The following is a 16,709-nucleotide window of genomic DNA, read 5'->3' as shown; positions in this document are numbered from 1 at the left end:
GACGTCATCAGCTTGACAAAACCAAATGGTGAGTTAGAAATCTTTCCATTGAGAGCGACAGGAACCACCTCCAACTGGCTCGCAGATAATGAAACGTATAAACATTCACTGCCGAAAAGGCCAGGTGCAGGGCCAGCTTCAGGTACAGTCTGATCTAGTGTCTTCAAGGTTGAGCTTTATTCCTTTCCAGGATCCCTCTCTGCCTCTCACGGCATCACTTACATCTTCGGGCCTCAAATGGGCTCCTACCAGCAGTTCTACAATCTTCTGTTTTACTAGTAATGAAGTTGTTCGAATCCTCTGACCCTCACACCACACGGACCACAGAAGGTAGGTTTCTCAAAAAGCAGAGAGACATTTCTTCTTTCCCCAGAAGCCCTAGAAATTTTCTTCACCATTTTTGTTGGTGCCACCATCCTGAATCAAACCACCATAGGCACAGGGACGGACGGCATAGGGTAGGAATATCAGCTTTTGCCAGTCGGGGTCTACCCCCTAAAGCTAGGGAAAGGGTCAATGCCACGGTAATGGCATGGCTGGTCCCGGCAGAGAATGCAGCTCCCAGGGGTGCCATCTGAAAGAGGAAGATGAACAGAAGTTAGACAGCCAGAGCAGGTGGGGCCCGCCACCCCGAACAATTCCTGTTACACGATTCCTCACCCTAAAGTATCCTCCTGGAACATAGCAGCACGATATAGCACTGCATGCGTTACATTGGAAACCTTACCTTATTCATTATCATCTTGGAAGCATTTTCTATGCTAAATGCAACAAGCTTTTTTTTTCACGTGAGTAAATGTAGTAGTTTTCTTTCTTCCCAGAGTACCTCAAAAGTCCCAACTTTCAAAATGTCTCGAGTGGGGCGTTTGTCACTGCCCTCCTTTACAGAAGCCTTGTAGCCCGCCTAAACCAAAGGTATCAACTTGCAACACTCCAATTACACGAGATTAAATACTGTGGTTCTCCACTGAGATGCTTTCTGCATCGCTTACTCGACAAACGTGTTTGGCATGTGTAAGCTGTTGTGATCACTTTTCTTTGTGTGACATTTTGAGAAGGGGAAGAGACTGCATGGCTCAGTGGATGACACAGTTTGCGACAATATACAAATTTGAAATTCTTAAACGATGTAGCGTCCCCCCTTCCAGCCACATGATCTATCACAGGGAAGTGATATTCTGGGGGACTCAAGCCAATCAGAGGCTAGGAGTGTAATTTTTCCAAAACAAGTGTATGTATAAATTATCGCTCTCTTCTCTCCTCTCCATAAATAGCGACACTAATAGATCCATAGCTGGAGATACGTGAAGGGGTGCCATGTTCTACAACAATCCATCTTGTCTGGGGAAGGCAGAGTTGGGAAATCTGATCGGCTGAGAGGCACAGCCGTGCTTCAGCCTCGACCGGCCTCTCCTGCCTGGGGTGGAGGAAAGAGTGTGACTCTCACCTACAAGAGGGAGCGTGTGTGTGTGTGACAGACAGGGAACGAGTAAGAGACAAAAATCTAAGGCATCACTGAGCCACAATACATTTTACAGGATTGGCACAAAATGGATATAAAATTGGGAACTTGCTACCTAAAAGCGGAGATTACCATCTTCCTCTAAAGCTCCGGAGATCTTTCCTAAGAGGAAAAACAGCATCCTGGACTCATAAAACACGTTTGTGCAGAGGTGGCCGCCCCTAGACACGACACCAGCGCTCCAGTCCGCCTCGGTCTCCACCGGTCCCCGTGGCCCCCGATCCAACCCATTCCGTTTTGGTAACTCCCTGGACACAACACGCAGCTGAGTCTGTGGGCCTTACTACAATGGGAGGCACGTGGACCAATAATCCAGGGGCTCTTTAATCCAGGGGCTTTTAAAAATGTGTCCAAGGTATAGTTAGTGACAGTGAAGAGAATTTGGTTTTCCTTAAATGTTTCTTTTTTTTTTCAGAATCAAAATTACTTTATAATTGACTTTCATTGGTTGAAACAGAGTCGATAGTCTTTGAAAAGAAGCAAGACAAAAATACTTCCAACTTGCCTGCAGTTTTAGTTTCTCTTTGGCATTCTTTTGTGACTTTTCTGAACCAGGCAGCTTCTTGGGAGGTATATTAGAAGGCTTAATATTCACAATATAAATCACATCCGTTGTAAATCACAGCACACTACACATTATGTGGTTCTGGAATTCCTGCTAACCACAACTGCCATCTCTGAGCCGGCTCCAAATGCCATGCACGTTAGTCACAAACAGGCTCAGCAAAACTATTCCGGGGCTAACAAATGTTATTTTGTGTATCTTTGCCTGTTTCCCTTCCCAGCGGCCTATTTTTTTCATCCGAGGAGGTCAGAATGTATATTTTCCCAACTTCTTCTGTTCGTGTGTCTAAGCCCATTGGAGGTTGGTAGCCTGGGCAGCTGACCAGCTAGCTGGCCCGCCCCCTCGACTTCTGCGGGAGAACAGGAGGGCGTGACTGCGCCGATCACTGAGTCGCAGATTGTGTGAGCTCACCGACGTGAGGAGTGGGGGGAATCTGCAAAGCGGAATTTTGAGAAGTTCACCATATTTTAATAAGTGCATTACAAACCCTTTTTAATTGCCTGTTTTTACTGCGCTCATCTATGTATCTAATTCAGGAGTCAGTGAACTATGGCCCACGGGCCAATCTAGCCAGCTGCCTGGCTTTGTAAATAACATTTTATTGGAACACAGCCAGGCCCGCTCATTTACATATTGTTTATGGCTTCCTTTGCATACAACAGCAGAGTCGAGCGATCCTAACAGAGGCCAATGTGGTCTGCAAAGCCGAGATAGTTACTGTGTGGTCCTTTAAGTACAACTTTGCCAACCTCCGATCTAATCCTTAAACACGGTAGAAAAATGTTATTTAGTGGTTGTTCAATGTGTTTCTCTGAATGATTCGTTCCCCTTGATAGAAGTTCCTAGGCTTCCCCTTCAGGACACATGTGACAGCTGTAATTATCTATTCTCTGGACATCTTTATACTGTAAGCTGCTCGGGAAACCGCTGTTGGATCTGACTGTATCCGCGAGGAATGCTTTTAACTGCAAGTAACAAACATTGGACTGTGGCTCAAACAGGGGAGATTTGATGTATCTCGCCGACCGTAAGCCTGGACGCCTGGGAGTCTGGCGCTGATACAGAGGCCCCCAGGCTGTGCCTGTCCCCGCTGTGTCACAGGATGAGCTTGTTGGCTCTCCGTGTGTGTCATCCCCTGGCTGCAATTGGTGACCCCAGCTCCAGGTGTCACCTCCTCACACCCACTCTTCAGGCAGCACAGAGGGGACGTGCACGGAAAGTGGCCTCCTACTTCATCCCACCCTCTTCATCGTACGGATGGGGACAGAGGGGCCCCGAAATAGAAAGTTCGATATTACAGTGAATTCCGAGGGTCTCTCCTTGTCCGACATCCATGCCCCACCCTTCCTCCGGCCGTAACTCCTTCATTGTTTTCTATCACGTTCTTCTTACATGTATCAAAAATCATACCAAACGATGGGTTCTGGGTTGCAAACAAGGATTTCATTTTCATACCCGGATGTGGCCTCTGCTCCCAGATTAAACAGAAACAGACACAAGTGCTGACCAATTCTAGTGTTTCTTTGAAGAAGGAACTCTCACACACGGTGCGGTGGTAGTGAGGCTGGCGGCAGCCCTGGCTCAGGGAGGGGCTGCAGTCCCAGGTGCTAGTTCACTGGTGGCCCCCGGGAGAAGGACGCAGAGCGGAGGTTGCTGGTGGGCAGCGGGGAAGAGCCGGGCCGAGAGGGGAGCCCGCAGAGAGGGAACGCTCGGCAGGTGTGAAGGGAGACCCGTGAGGTCATCGATGAGCAGCTGGATGCCGCTGTTCCTGAACCAGGTGTTTTATCTAAATGACCCTTTCTATTATTTTAAATAGAAACCCAACTCCAATAGTTCTGAGCCATAAAGGGGATTTTTTTTTGACTCTTTTAACTCTTAAGTCTAGAAGTAAGGAAACTTCACTCAATAGTGTGTTCATCCAGCGGATGGATCATGCTATCAAGAGCTGTTTGGTATTTTTTAAAAGATTTTATTTATTTATTTTTAGAGAGGGAAAGGAGGGAGAAAGAGAGAGAGAGAGAAACATCAATGTGCGGTTGCTGGGGGTCATGGCCTGCAACCCAGGCAGGTACTCTGACTGGGAATCGAACCTGGGACATTTGTTTGGTATTTTCCCATCCCTCATCTGCACTTCCTTCTAAGTCAGTCCTCCTCATGCTAATGAGATGGCTTCCAATTATGACTCTCCCGCCTGGGTCAGTAAATAAAAGGCCTCCAGCAGGATTTTTGAGATGCAGCTTCACTGGACCCTTTGCTGATGCAACCACCAATCACCCTGCTCGGGGAACAATGGAACGTGCTGATTGGCTCTCACTCTGGTGCTTCTGGGAGAGGGAGAGGCCTGCCTACTGGGAAGCGTACAGATCAAATAGGGCAGCGTGAGGTCCTCGCATGGAAGTCTGGGTTATGCCCAAAAGGATGGATGGAGCGCATGCCGGGAGGAAGAACAACCAGGAACCCCTGGACTTTTCTGAGTTATGTGCAGTCAAAGCTTTTCCTTTGTCCTTAGGCCAGTCTGACTTAATTTTCTGTCCTTGCAACCCACGGGTACTTATTGCTGGGAAGGGAAACAGACCATTTTTCAACCACAGCACCTGGTAACATACACCCACTTTCCTTCTTCATTTTTCCCCATGCCACCCTTCCCGTCCTACTCTGCTAGGTCATCATTTATTTCCGATTTCGCCTCGCTCTGCTCATTACAGAATGAGCTCCTGTGTCCCTCTTTCACTGTATGTGCTCAGCAAATGTTTGTTGAGTGAGTGAGAAAATGCGTGAACACATGTCACCTCCCTGTGTCAGAAGAGGAACGGTCCTCGCAGGTTGGCAGGCCCCTCGAGTGCAGAGAGCAGGGAAGCCCCAGGCTGCTGATGCCAGGCCTGCTGTGGACTCGGTTTCTCCATCCCGATGTCTGTTGTGATGGAGACAGACATTCCTGATCTCCCACCAACCCGCTTCTGCCTCTCTCCGTGGCCCCATTTGTCTCCTTCGGTTCATCTTTTTTCTTCCAGTCCTTGAGTGTCCACATTTCTTGATGAGAATCTTGCCTGTGCGTTTGAAGTCCAGTTGTTTTCATGTGCAACGGAATGAGAAGGCATCAATGACTCTTTGCTGCATTGCTTTGCCCACTCAGGGGCTTGGGCCTTCTCTCGGCTCTGTCTCTGCGTCCTCTGCCCCCGGGCCCACGTTCGCCAGGCCTGTCTCCTCCACTCCCACGCCCTGCAGTGTGCGCCATCCCATCGCACGGCACGTGCTCATCTTAGTCCAGATCGGGGCTCGCACCAGGGGTGCCCCGGGCTGACTGGCTGCAAGAGGCTCACCGGGGCAGTGGGAAAGTCAGGATCTCAGCCGTTCGATGAAGACGTCTCCAGGACCCTTAAATGTCCAGATGGGCCATGTTGGACACCGAGGGGACACTGTGCCTCTCAGGCACAGATGGGGCCCAGGTGTGATCTGCTCAGCGGGGCTCCGTCTTAGAGTCCTGATGAATTCTCCAGCTGGGGGTGGCCACAGCCCTTGCGCTCACCCACACCCCAGCGGGACCGCTGAGGATCTGTCCCCATGATGGAGATGACACAAGTACTCGATGCTCCTTCTGAAAATGTCCCTGAAATCCTGACCGTCTAGGGAGTCACGAACGGCTCTGTGCTGTGAAGAACATCGTGGGGCAGGACATTGAATTCGCACAAGTAGCTTTCCAAACCGCGGTGCCCCATGAATCCAACCACCGCTCATTCCCTCTCAACGGTGATGATAAGACATTTGAAGTAACGCAGGTACGGGTGAAGAGTATGTTGTCAAAATTGCATTCAAATTTTGAAATTCGAAAGCTCACTCTTCTCCTTACTTGTGACTGAAGCCATTGATTCTCCAGTGGGGTCCCCAGATCAGCAGCAGCAGCGGCAGCGTCACCGCGGGACTCGTTACAATGGAAATCCCGGGGCCCCGCCCCAGACCGACTGAGCCAGAGGCTCTGGGGCAGGGATTCAGCCATCGGCGTTTTAGCAGGCCGCCCACGTGATTCTGATGACAGTTCGAGAGCCACCGACTTAAACTACCCACTCTGTGTTTCCTTACGTGTAAAAGGGGAGGTAGACCCCCTGGCCTCTTAAAGTTATAGTACAGATTAAACTCAAAAGAGTTTGCATGGAAAGCATTTAGCACAGTATCTGGCACGTAGTGTGCACTCAATATATGACAGCTACAATTAATGTTAGCATTATTATTGGATTTCTTTCTGGGTGGCCAGTGAATCCGTCTATGTCTCTGCATGTCTACCTGCGAAATAACTGTAAGGAGGGAAGATATTTTAACATTAATCATTATAACAGTAGCTAATTTATTGAGCTCCATGCCAGGCACTTTGCTAATCACTCCGTGAACGTTGCATTCGATCCTTATTTAAAAAAAAAAATGCTAAGTGAAAGGTGCTCTCGTTATCCACCTTTTACAGGTGAGAAAACAGCTTAAGGAACTTGCCCAGAATAACGCAGGTAGCGAGGGGAAGAACCAGGAAAAGAATTCGGGGACGGAGCCTCCAAAGCCCAATTAGTTAAACACGTCAGCAAACTGCCACTTGAGAGTGGCTTGCCAAAGTGACTCGGGGGCGGCAGTTGTCACTCCTGTCGTGCCGTTTGAGAAATCAGACAGTCACGATGACATGCGCACAATATGATTGCTACTGATTAGATACAGAAGAAGGCTCTGGATCAAATCTTTGCTTGGCATTAGTTTTGTCCTTTAAGACGCCAGGGGCAGAGGAAACTCTGTAGCTGCCCTCTGTGAAGTCCTCCAGGATTCTTAACTTTGCCAAGGCACAGCGGCCACGTGACCATGATGGGGGATGGTTTGCTGATGACAGGACTAAAGACACCCCAGCAACTGCCACCAGCGATTGCTTCTGGGTCGCAGTTTGGGGCGCTGGTGTCCTGAGCCCAAAGAACACACTCAAGTGTTCATTAGGTAAGAGAAAAAAAAAAACAAAAGAAAAGAAAAAAAAACAAAACAAAAAAACCCTGCTTCCTTTACCTGCAAAAGGTAAATCTTCAGGCAAGGATTAGAAAGAGGAAATGTGGCGATGCGGCCTGTAATTAGCGTTAAGTCCGTGCTAGCAGTTGCACTTCTTAACATGGGTGGGGGCCCAGTGAGGAATGCCAAATTTCTATCATTTCTCAACGCAACAAAAAAGGCTGGCACATAAAATACCAATGACATCCTACAAAACAATCTATAAATGGGCATATATATATATATATATATATCTCCAAGGAATTTCAGGATAAGCTGCTGAATTTGTAAAATCAATATACGGGGTCTGGCAGAAGTAACGCCTGCTGGAGTGTGGTTGGTAGGGTAATAATATGGGTGCAATAATTTATAGTTTTAATTTGAACATTTCACCTAAAATGTCAGAGGGTGTGCTTGAGTGTGGTATTGTCATGTTACAGAATTACATGCTTATGATTTTGTAATAAAAGGTTTTGTAATTTAAAAAAAAGGGGCATTATTTGTGCCAGACCCCATATTTAAACACCCATCACAATGATGTTCCAGGGTAACATACACGTTCGGTGTTCACTTCGTCCTGGAGAACTTGTGAGGGTACAGAAGGCAAGGAACAAAACCCTGCAGGTTTTCTTACTCGAGTGCAGCTAACATGTTTGTCCGTTTTTGAGAGTTCCTGCCTAAATCTTGGAAGCCGGACCTCAGAGGCAGGACAGGACATCCGGTTCAGTGTAAAACATCCCCGCGTCCCCAAAAGGACAGTGTCCACAACAGCACCGCGGAGCAAACGCTCGTCCGGGCTTCTGCCTTTTATTTTATTTTTTTATTTTTTCCCTCTTTTTAGCTCCACCCCAGCCAGCCCTTGAAAGGCCTTCTGTTCTGTCAGCCATAATGACATCTGCCGGCGCAGACAGGAAGTCATAAATCTGTAGGTCCCCTCTCAACCAAACCTTGTTAATGCTGCCATTTATCACAGGGGCCGGGGTGCCATCTCTGGAGGGCTGGCCGCAGAGTGCATTTTCTCCCAGAGCCCTCTCCCCGGAGAGCAACCATTTTAAAAACGGCCCCTTTTTCATCTCGCGTCTGCAGACCTGGGAGTCAGGCAGATGCAAACCCGTCGTCAACGAGAGCAGCTCTTGGAAGGGAGCCACGATTCAGGCAACAATAGACGCGACTTGATCTTCGGGGCTGAAGTGAGGCGGCTCCGCGCCGCCCGGCCCCGTCCTGCCTCTGGCCGCCGCCCGGCCCCTCGCTGCTTGCAGGATAGAAAGGGAGATTTCCGCCGTCCTCTCCTCGCAGCCCCTCCGCCTCCCAGCGCCTCTCCAAGGGGCGAAGCGGGCCACGGGGGGGCAGTGAAAGAGGATTATTTACACTCAGAGTTACTGTTGTTCTGAACTCATTCAGGCTGCCCTGGGGCTTTCACGGCGTAGGAGTTCCCTGTGTCCTGAGCCTTGCTTGATTCAAGCCCCGTGCCTGTCCAAGGTCAAGTCCGGCTTTTGCGGCTGGGAGTGTGCTCTGGAGGTCAGGAGCCTCAGCAGCCGCAGCAGCAGCAGCAGCAGCAGCAGCAGCATCTGCCCAGGCTTGTTGGGCATGCAGCATCTCAGGCACCCCTGTAGAACTGCTAGCTCAGGGTCCCCCGTCTGAGGCACGGTCCCCAGACTCTTCCTCTGTGGTCAAGTTCATAGTTCGCAAGGCCAGTGCTCAGCCTCCACCCTCCCGCCTTTGGGGGCTGGCTCTCCCTGTTTGCAGGGGCTTTTTCTGCGTGCTGGATGTTTAACAGCTTCCCTGGCCTCTACCCGCTAGAGATGCCAGTGGCACCTCTTGAGCTGTGACGATCCAAAATGCCTCCAACACACGGTCAAGTGTCCCCTGGGAGGAAATGTCACCCCTGTTGGAACCCGAGCAACACAAAGTGTCGTCTGTGGACTGGTTACATCAGTGTCCCCCGAGAGCTTGTTAGAAATACACAGTCTGGGACCCCCGCCCCCAGACCCACTGAACCGGGGTGTCTCCCGAGGAGGCCCAGGCGTCTGTGCTAACTCTCCAGGAGCTAACGCGCCAAGCCGTGGAGCACGGACAGGGAAAGCAAAGCTGCAAGTAGACGGTTTGAGATGCGGAAGTCACAGCGGCGACAGGCGTCGCTGAGACAAGAGGGAGGCACCCTGGCTGAGCATAGTTGCTGCGGCCCTACCGGGTGGGTCTGAATCTGGGCCTCCCCATGGGCTGTCTCCATCACCGTGGGTAACTTTCCTAACCCCTCTGTGCCTCAGTTTCCTAATAGGCAAAATGGGCACAAAGCACAAAAAAACACTTTGCCCCATCGAATTGCTTTAGCCAGTAAGTGTTCGGCAAGGGCTTCACAAATAGTAGCCGCTATTGTCATCATTAGGATCATGTCCCCGTCCTTCCTGGATGTTTAAGTTCTCTCAGAGCCAGGCGGGTGCTTTACTCCTCCCTTGCTGCTCCTTCCCAGCACCCAGCCTGGGGCTCGGCAGGGAGCAGGTGCTCAGCGAACATTAGTGGGGAAAGGGGGTGCGCCTACCGGGAAAAGAGGAGCTCACTGTCACCCGAGGCTGGGATGGGTGCTCCGGTGCCGTTGTGACCCCTGCGTGAGCTTCTCGACCAGCCTCTGTAAACCGGTGCCCTTACAAAGGTAGGGGATGGAGCTGAGGTCTGCTTTCCCCCTTGCATGGGTCAGATGCAGCTGAAAGCACTCTGTCAGCCGCAATCAACAGAGGCCTACAAAATCATGAAAAAGCTGAACACGAGGGGGGGGGTGCTTCCCATGGGCCAGGTGTTGTGTTATTTTGCGTGAGCTCGCTCAGTCCTCTCTGTGCTGCCCATGGAACTGGTGACATCATTCTCCCCATTTCAAAGCTGGGGAAACAGAGGCCCAGAGAGGCTAAACAACTCACCCAATGTCATAGTCTCAGTGCGTTGTGCAAGTACCTGTTAAATTCAGGTCTGTGTGCTTCCAAACCTGTGCTTACCGTTCTCCCCGGTCTGCATGCGGTGAGCTGATGGCCCGGGATTTCCGGGACAACCCTGACTTCAAACGTTCTGCACCCGCCTTGCGCCGACAGACACATCCATCAGAAGCACGGAACATGTCTTTCCTTCGGTTTAAAAGCTCGAGCTGTGATGATAGCGATAACTGTGTCCCACGCCCCTACCAGAGATGTGACAGGCGGGAGGAGAGAGACCCCGAAACTCCAGCGGACACACTTGTGGGGCCAGAGGAGACTGACAAAGTCAGTGAACAAATAAGTCTTGTAAGCAAATGCCGAATCCATGATTACGAACAAACAGACTAAACTAGAGAGGACATCGGGAAGAGGCCTGGGGTGGGGCTTTCGCAGACACCGGTGCGTACAGGAGCGGGTCTGGAGGTCAGCTGCGTGCCTGGCACTGAGGCGCGGACGCGCTGCGCTGAGCACCAGCCCTGGTCCTTGCGCCTGGGAAGCTCTGTGTTTGGGGCGGGGGGGCGTCAATGTAGTCCACTTTGCCCAGAGCCCTGCCCGCTCTTCACACCCCAATTTAACTGCCAGCACCCTGGCTCTTGGCCCGCGGGGAGTGGCCCTCATCTCACACCTAGCAGGAGGCAGTGGATAAATACCCCGCTCTCCCCGCACTAAGGGAATATCTCAGAAATGCATGATCTCCACCGACTCCCAGCATTCCCTGCAGCGATAACCTGCTTGGTAGCTCACCTGCTATTGGCTGCCTCCCCTTCCCTGACTCCTTTCTTACTCCCCTACTGGGGGTCTTCCAGGACTGTCTCGCAAACGGACTCCTTGCTCTCAGGTCTGTATCTTGGGACGCCAAAAGCAAAACACACAAAAGAGGATTGGCGAGTGTCGGACCGTTGGACCATTTTCAACCCGTGGGTTGCTCCGCCGCATTGGCCTTCTCGGCAACAGTTAAGGAGAAAAGACAAGTGGTATTGATGGGCGAGAACAGCATCCAGGACAAGTCACTTTGACATAATTCTAGCAAGCAGGGGTAGAATCTCATGAAATTTTCAGGACAATAGGACGCCTAATGCCTAATCATAATAGATAAGACATGCTCCGGATAAGACAGAAAGGTGTTCTCCGAGCGAATTATATCATTCTCTATTTGCTTCTGAAAGTTGAGCGGCACCTTTGGGCTCACAGTTCTAATGAGTCCGGGAAGGCGAGCTTGACGCACAGTCGAGGTGGCATAAAACAGACCGGAGCCCAGAACTGAAAGGCTGCTGGTCTCATGGTTTCCAGGCTGTTCCGGTCCTTACATTCACTTAGTGTCTTCCTGTGGTTAATGAACTTGAGCAATGGATTACCGGGCCAGCGGCCGGGTCTGGATTCTTCAGCAGGAGCAAGACACGGGCACCGACTGCAAGGAGTCAAGCCCACGGGGGAAACGTGATAGATGTTAAATCGAACAGCTCCCGCACCCCTGGCCCGGCCGCTCAGCAATCGTCCCTTGTAAAATATACATAACGCTTAATTGCTGTGGCAAAATCCTACACCTAGCCACATCCAAATAGTTTTAGGAAGAGAGAGCCCGACAGGTTTTGGAGGATGTATTCTTCGAAGCAAGCTGGCCCAGGCCCGCGTGTCCCCACACTTTATTGTCATTCACCTCACCTGTGTTCGGTGAGCCAAGTCCCACCAGGTAGAATAAGACATCCCCTCTTCAGCGCTGGCTGAGCAAACCCGCTCACCTGGGCAAGGTGTTTTTCAAGATGTAAAGAAATAAATTAGGGGGCATCAGTGGCGGAAAGAGTAAAATTTACACTTAGTGGGATAGCTGATGTCGTCTGTGACCCAGCCCCAACCGCCTCTCCCGGGTCTCCCTGCCCCCTTCTCCCTGGCTGGGTCTGTGCCCCCCGCCGAGGCTTACGGCTGTGTCCTGTGTGTTCCAGAACCACCGACGTCTTGCCATTTCAGGCCTTGGCTGCTGGTTGGCGGCTTTGTGTCTTCCACATCTCAACTTCAATGGTACCAGAAAGGCTTTTCATGACATGCCCCCCAAAAATCGGCTCAGCCTCCACCCCCTACTCTGTACCCCAACACCGGACTTATTTTCTTCCTATTAGTCTCCACGATCAATCTGGGACCCCTTCTTGTCTGGTTCTTCTCACCAGCGTGATGCTGCCCCAGGTATCGTGGGAGGGGAGAGAATAACCAGAGATTCGTGTTCGCACAAAGTAGGAACTGGGAGGAGGAGTGTCCTGAACGGGTTCAATGACGTAAGAGGAAGGCGATGCATTGTATCCTCAATGACAACACTGTTTGGTGCACTGGCTCTCAAACGTGGCCACATATTGGAAGCATCTGGGGGCTTTACACAATATCCATGGCAATGTCCTGCCTCCCCCCCGCCCCCCCCCCCGGGCTGGGTGTAATGAGTCTGGGTCGACCTGGGCATTGGGGTTTTTTAAATGACCGCTTTTTAAAACTCAAACATTCTGTACACACGTAGAAACACAGAAATCATGAGCGTGTGGGTGAATCCACTTTCACAGACGGAGCGCTCTGGAGCCAGCAGCAGCCCAGGTAAGAACAATGCCAGGCCCCAGGAGCCTCCCCACGCGCAAGTCCAGAGGCGACTCACACCTGTCACCCAAGAATAGACTCCTTCTGCCTGCTCGCCCACTCCTACGTTTGGAACCATGCTCCACAATGAGTCTCTTTGTCTTGAGAAGATACAGACTAGAGAAGGTTGAATCACAGGGGATCCACCCAGGAAGACTTCCTGAAAGAAGCAGTATTTAAGGGAGGGTTTGAAGGAGGCAAGAGACAAGGGAAAGGGGAAGGAGAAAGCGGGGGGCGGGTAGTATCAATGGAAAAGAGATGCATGGGCTGAAACGTTCTTTATCCGTATCTAATGAAGCCCTATCTAGGGGGGACCTAAGATATACATTTAAATTTTTTATTTGTTGATTTTAGGGAGAGAGAGGAAAGGAGAGAGAGAGCAAGGGAGGGAGAGACGTTGATCTGTTGTCGCACTCACTGATGCACTCATCGGTGGATGCGTGTATGTGCCCTGCCTGGGGATTGAACCTGCAACCTTGGCCTATCGGGATGATGCTCTGACCAACTGAGCTACCCAATCAGGGCCAAGCTGTTTTTGAAGTACACCCTTTTTTTTTTTTTTTTTTGCCAGCATGCCCTGCTTGGTATTCAGTCATCCCCAAAATTGTTGATAGGTTCTTGGAAGCTGCAACTTGAAGTGAACTGCTGTACAATAAAATCAATGTTCCCACAGGCCATTGCGCCAAAGAAGGGTTAAGTTCCCAGGACATATTTCTCATCACGGAAGCATCACCAAACTTCTAAATAAAGATCCAAATATTTTTTAGGTGAGCTCTACCTACATTTAAAAAAAAGATTAATAAAGACAAGTAAGCTTATTATTGCCCAACCCTGGTGATTCCAGTTCCGGGTCGTGGGCGCCTCTTCCAGCAGTGGGGGCGCTGGGAGGAGCCCACGTGGACAGCCACCCTCCGCCGCCGCAGGCGCAGGCACGCGCACGTCCGTCTGCAACACTCAGGCCCCGGCGCCACCTAGACCTGCCGCTCGACCCCGGGCACATCGGTGAGATGTGAGCGGACACCAAAGGACCCAGAGAAAACCCACGCAGATGTGGGGAGAACATGCACACTCCACCCCACCCGTGGCCTCGGCCGGAACCCACTTACTTTTTTTTCTCGTCTACATCACACACGAGACAACCTTGAACAAAGCGCCGAACACACAACCCCGTTCTTCCAGGGCTGGCGAACTGCGCCGGGCTTGGGACTCTAGAGGTAAATAGAAGTTCCGTTTTAATGAATAGAGACGGATAATCAAAAGGCAGTACACAAAAAAGATGCTTACAGATGGTCGGCACTGCCGTGGAAGATGAGAGGACGCGCGGGGGCAGCAAGCGGAGGCCAAAGGGGACGGCATCTGGGTTCAGAGTGAGGAGGACAAAGAGACCTGGGAGGAGGGATCTGGCTGGAGGGAGAAGAAAAGGCAGAAGCGCTGAAACCTCTATTATATCGGAGGCATGCCAGTCACTGAGACATTGTCCCTGCAGCTCCAGAATGTCACAGGCTGCCCCAATAGCCAAGGATAAGGGCAGTGGCTAATACAAGGCAGACACTGGGCAAATATTTGTTTTAATTGCACTGGGTCGGAGTCCAGGGGTAAGAGAGGCAAACTAAACCCCTCCCCTACCCCCCAAAATCAGTAGGATAGCCAGGTGCTTTAATAGGGCACTCAGACGCTTCTGGACCACACTTCTGAGCGAATCCGCTGGCTGTTCCTTGCATGCGAGGAGTCCTCCCTTGATTCACCTGTTACAAAACTCCGCTTTTGCACAAGGAAGGCTCGCGTGCCTGGTGCCATATCAGAATCACCTGGGAACTTTGAAAATTTCTCATTTTTCTGGCCCCACCCTGGAATCTAATTTAGTAATTCTGGGGTGGGTGGGGCCTGTGCCTCTTTATCTTAAAAAATAATAATAAAGAACACACACACACACACACACACACACAAATACCGCCAGGTGATTCCAATGGAGAGCCAGTGTGGGAATGGGTGTTCTGGAAGATCTCGTTGAGTCATTCCAATCCATTCATGCCTTTACACACCCAGGGTTTGCGTGTTGGATTCTAGGAGGCTCCGTTCCCTGAAGACCCAAGCACAGCATGACTCCAAGCCAGCAGCTCTTGGGAGAAGTTTCCAGAAGTGCTGGAGTCCACGGTTGAGCAACATATTTTGCAAATCCCATCCACGCCTGTCAGTATCGCCTTTCTCACCCTTGGCCATCGCCATGTCCCACCTGAAACATTATTTATTCTCCGTCACCCCTGAGCCGTACTTATTTTTGAAACCTTTAAATTATATCAAACTTTAGGTTGCCGTCTCTTTCGCTAAGATAGAGGCAACCTTAAATTTAATAAAAACAAACCGTTTTTGAAAAGGCTAGCCAGGTACTCTTGGCCTCCTCAGCTTCTGAGCCTGAGAGCTGCGGCTTCTTGGTTGAAACATAAAAGTCAGCAATTGTTGGGCATCACAGATGCCCTTGCACCAAACTCAGACTTCCCCAGATTCAAAGGGGATAACCTTTCCGCGCTGTGGTTCAGTGTCCTTCAGCGTCGTATCTACACCGCCGGACAACATCTGGGCACCCGTGTGTCACGCACACCGCTGGAGTAGCCAAAAATCATCTCTGTGGATAACCGAGCTAAACCTTCTGCCATTGTAGCAGTGGAAAAATCATTCAAATTAATGAGAGGACACTCCAGAAGTGCGGGTCCAAGAACGTGTCCGTAGCTGGCGGAAAGATAGGTCTAGCAGAAGTACAAGCGCCCCACCCCGTTATGCAACCAGCTATTGAGAAAGAGGAGAGAGGAGAGGTATACATTTGGAGAAGAACCCTAGAACCCTCCCTCCACTAGAGGACTCAATGGTTCCTGTCGATTTCCGTCCTGATTTTGCTCAAGATCCAGTCCTGCTCCCGAATTCCCTCTTTCCCAGTACCCAGTCTCTTGAGTGGTAGCATTTTAACCGAAGTCCTTTTAAAGCAAGGATCCCCTGGTATGCATTTCAGCATCTCCTGAGCTTGGGGCAGTGCCTGGCACCTAACTAATATAGTAGATGCTTGCTAAGTGATTGAATGTAATGCAAACACCAAATCAACAGGCTCAGGGCTTCTCTAGCGGAGGGAGGGTTCACCGTGAACTTGACTGCACTCTCAGTCTTCTTTCTGTTCGGGCATGAAGTCCACACCTCCAGATCCCAGGATGCTGGTTCTTTGGGTTTTGCTCAATAAGCTACGGGCCCTAGCACAGCGCTCTGCCAAGTTCTGTTGGGTAATTAGAATTAATTAGAGTTAATACCCTTTTGTGGACTTTGTCATCTATGAAGTAGTGTTTTCCCTTTGTCAATTGCTTAAGGACTGGGCTGGGATTGGGCGGGGTTGGTCTTGGGCGGAGCGCACTCGGGTGATTTAAGGTAGGTGAGTTCATTTGTACCGAGTCTGTGAGAAGGAGAAATGAGTACTTGCTTCCCAGTGGGGATGTTTAAAGTGATGAAACAGCACTTTGCAAACAGTGACAATAACTTATGGTGGCCGAGGAGTAAAACGGAAAAGTTACCTTTCCCGTAGCCCCAGAGAACGGTTCCGAAAAATGTTTGTGGGACCAGTCACCCTTGGTAATTCGCCTGGAGTGAGGACAGTGGTGGCAGGTGGGTGATCTGTAGGGGGGCGTCCCGGACCACACCGGTCCAGCCTCGGCTCCGGTGGGCACACGGCGGGGGTGGGTGGTGAGGAGTGGGCACCGGTGACACCCGGTAAGGACTGCAGCAACAATGTCACCCCTCGTACTCCTAAATTACATTCACATCTAAGCCCGAGTTGGCTTTATTACAGATACCATGTTGGGCGTGTCTGATTCTAAAAGAACAAAGGCTTTTTTAGTAGAAGTTCTCCAACTGGGGTGAGCGGGAGAGTCACTTGGGAGGGTGGGGACTGCTTGTTCCAACAGCAGGTCCCTACCCCTCAGCCAGAGGTTTCTGACTCGGAAAGTCTTGGGCAGTACCGCTCATCCGGGGGCAATTTTGCCCCGCAGGGGACCTCGGGCAG

At 50.8% G+C, this 16,709-nt stretch overlaps 1 non-coding gene across 1 annotated transcript; it reads right to left on the bottom strand.

The window, feature by feature from the left end:
* Window positions 1–3,465: 3,465 nt before the first annotated feature.
* LOC123815413 lies at window positions 3,466–3,591 on the bottom strand. The gene has a single exon (XR_006785079.1). It is a non-coding gene; the product is annotated as a small nucleolar RNA SNORA40 (small nucleolar RNA).
* Window positions 3,592–16,709: the final 13,118 nt, after the last annotated feature.

The sequence above is a fragment of the Phyllostomus hastatus genome, unplaced genomic scaffold (genome assembly GCF_019186645.2).
Source record: "Phyllostomus hastatus isolate PE091 unplaced genomic scaffold, TTU_PhHast_1.1 phas_contig_17, whole genome shotgun sequence".
NCBI lineage: Eukaryota > Metazoa > Chordata > Mammalia > Chiroptera > Phyllostomidae > Phyllostomus > Phyllostomus hastatus.
This window is presented reverse-complemented; position numbering and strand designations above follow the sequence as displayed.